Source organism: Crocodylus porosus, unplaced genomic scaffold, assembly GCF_001723895.1.
Source record: "Crocodylus porosus isolate Cpor-Errol unplaced genomic scaffold, CroPor_comp1, whole genome shotgun sequence".
Taxonomy (NCBI): Eukaryota; Metazoa; Chordata; order Crocodylia; family Crocodylidae; genus Crocodylus; species Crocodylus porosus.
The window spans coordinates 29,760,364-29,763,717 of record NW_017728950.1 but is presented as its reverse complement, the minus strand read 5'-3'; positions in this window follow the sequence as shown (position 1 = coordinate 29,763,717).

Here is a 3,354-nt window from a genome sequence, read left to right as displayed (position 1 = left end):
ATACTTCAGCCTTTTTCGAATTATATTGAATGCTTCCCACATTCCATAAGGGATCTATAGTTTCTTTGATTTTCTTTTACTGTTGACATACTTGTAGGATCCCTTTTTATTGCCTTCTGTGCCCCTTTGCCCCTTGCCAGTTGCATCCATAATTGTGCCTCACTCTGTATGCCCATGCAACATTTTTATATTCTTCTATAGTAGATTAGCCAAGTTCCATTTTTTGTTGGATTCCCTTTTGATTTTCAATTCATTGAAGAGATTGGTGTTTAGCCAGGCTGATCTGTTGCACTTCCAATTCTTTCAGCTCTCCTGGACTCCTTTCCCCCTCAGATTTACCTGTCAGAGGATTCTGCCCACCAGTTCCCTGAGTCTGTTAAGGTCTGCTTTCCTAAAGTCCAGTGTCTTTATTCTGCTTCTCTCCTATCTTCCTCCTCTTAGGATCTTGAACTCTATCATTTTATGGTCCCTGGTATCCAAGTTATTTTGCACCTTCACATTCTCAACCAATTCCTCTCTGTTTATACACAGGAAATCAAGAAGAGCTTTCCCCCTAGGGGGCTTCCCTACCATGCATATCAAAAAGTTATCCCCAGCACACCCCAAGAATTTACTGGGCTGCTTGTGTACTGCTGTGTTTCCCTTCCAGATGATGTCCTGATAACTAAAGTCCCCCATGAGACCCAGGTCCTGTGATCTGGAACTTCCATCAGTTGTTTAAAGGCCTCATTCAACTCTTCCTCCTGTTAGTAGCAGATATACACTATGACAGTCACCCTACTGCTCCACCTTCTGACCCAGAGGCTTTCAACAGGCCTACCTTCCATTTCATACTGAAACTCAGAACACATATCTATCTCCTTTTATATAAAGACTAACACCTCCTTTTTTCCTTGCCTGTCCTTCCTGTTATACCCATCCATGGCAGTACTGCAGTCCTGTGAACTGCCCCACAATGTCTCGGTAATCCTAGTTGCATTCTAATTGTATTAAGACCTCCAATTATTTCTTTTTACTCTCCATGCTTCTTGCATTAATATATAAGCATTCAGGTATCTATCTAATTGACTGTCCCATCTTTTCCCAGAGAACATTGCTATGGCTTCTGCTATTGCTTCCTATTACTAAGTTTTTAATCCTTTTATACTATATTTTCATGCCTAAAGATCCAGTGCTTTAGTAATGAATCTCTACTTGACTAAATATTACTGTAGTACATCAGGGTCCGAGGGGCAGTTGTTACACTTCCTGGTGGCTCTGCGACAGTGCCCCACTCTACCCCTAGGGCACCTTCCCTTCTCACCCACCATGCCTTGATGTAATAATAAATAATAGGAAATATTGATAGGGAGGCTGCCCATGGGCCATTGTGTGGGTCCCAGTCAAACTGGACCCCCACTGAGGTGCCCTGGTGCCCTACTAGCCTCTACTAGTCCCAGGTCCCTCACAGGGCCTCTCTGACTGTGCCACTGAAGGGCAACTAACTCCTTAAGGGCTAATTGCATGGCTCCAGTCCTCCCCTACACCATTACTCAAGCCTTGCAGGTGTTACCATAGTGATGCTCTCCTGTCAGGGCGTCAGCCTCCTTAGCCTCCACCCCTTTACTCTAGCTAGGTCTTCTAGCCTGGGCTCACTGTATCAGACCTGGCTTTGATGCACTAGCTCTGGTTTGGTTCTTTCAGGGACTGGGCCCTTGGCCCCTATCTGGTCATGCCCCTCTTAGGCAATGGGCCCATGGCTCCTGTTGCCCCAGCTCCTCCTGCCACCTGGCAGGGCTCAAGGTGATCACATGCCCCTCAGGAACTAATGGGACCTCTGTATACCACCCCTACACTCCCAATCCAAACCACCAGTATCAGTATAACTATGACATAAACATAAGCCCCGAGGGGAAGCAGCACTTTGCCCTTTGAACAGGGAGAACTTTCCTTTCATTTAGGATAGCCTCCCAGGCCTGGGCTTATTTCCTAGGGAGCTCCCTGAGCTTCACCAGGGATCCATATGCAGTGCCTACAGGAGTCCTGCTGCTGGGAGCTTTTCACTCTGTGGCTGCCAGGGAGAGACCAGCCTGCTACCTCAAGCCTGGGGCTTATTTTCCCAGGGCCCTTCCCCCTCCTGGTCAGCAGTCTGCCTGGGCTGCTTGCAAGTGCCTGCTAATTGGCCCAATTGCCCTGTTGCCATGGTGATCTGCTGCTGCTCTGCCCTGCAGTGCTCCCTCACTGCGCTGCTCCTGTCTTAAAGAAACAGAGAGCCCCAGGCTCTCTGTTACAATTACTAATTGTGTGCATTTCACAAGTGCTTATGACAATCATCATGGTATTAACTCATGTTTTATTTAATAGCGGATTAAATAGTCATAAAATGATCATTAACTGGTTGTCCAAAGATGCATGCATGCTACACTTATAAGGACTTGTGAAAAATCAAACATAAATATGGTTCTAAATATATACAGTACATTGAGTTCTCCAAAAATATACATCTTTTGGAGTCCTCTGCTGCTTCTAGAATACACAAAGATTTATGTAGTTGTAGGAAACAAGGCAATGAGTTAATTAGTTTGTAGACAACTTCTGCTTTGTGTTGCTTAAATATTCAATATTACTGAAGGAAGAAATGTAATTTGTACCATACAGAAAGATAGGTTTTGAGCTCGGAATAGGTAGGATCACCTCTTATTTAAATACCACTTTAAATTTTCACTGAGGAGAAGCCTTTCCTCCTTTTGGACAAGCCATTGCACAAAGTGATGACTACAAGCCATGGCACGGTGACGCTTTTGTCTGTTTCCTTCAGTGGTATTTTTGGCCATTCTGTCTATTTAGGATCAGGCTTGAAATGGTTTGAAGCTGAAAAGGATTTTTTAATCCCCAAAGATGAATACTCAGTAGTGGGAAACAGACGCCAGGTGCTCCTTTTGAGTTGGGTACCTCCCCCAGACAATTTTGATTGCTAAACTATGGGCTGAATCCTATTTTACCTTGAAGTCACACTTTGACCACATACTCACAAAGTCATTTGGAACAATCCTATTCCCCAGAGCCCCTGAACTGTGTTCTGTGATAACGTTTGGCATCTGCATATTAGTCCAAACTAGCCAGTGCACAAAGTTAAGATGCACAAAATAGCCAGTGCGCAACGTTAATGGTTCCAATTCAAAACATCATCATAGGCCCCCTCTATATGTTACAGGTATTGCACAATTAATTGGTTAATTTCACAATTACCTTAAGACCAGCTACATGTGCAACATAGCTATCACATGATAAAAAGGTCCAACCAGCTATAAAGTAAGACCTCCAAAATGTGTACTAATTTTATAGCTGGTTGCTATCGAGCTTTAATTTGCACAT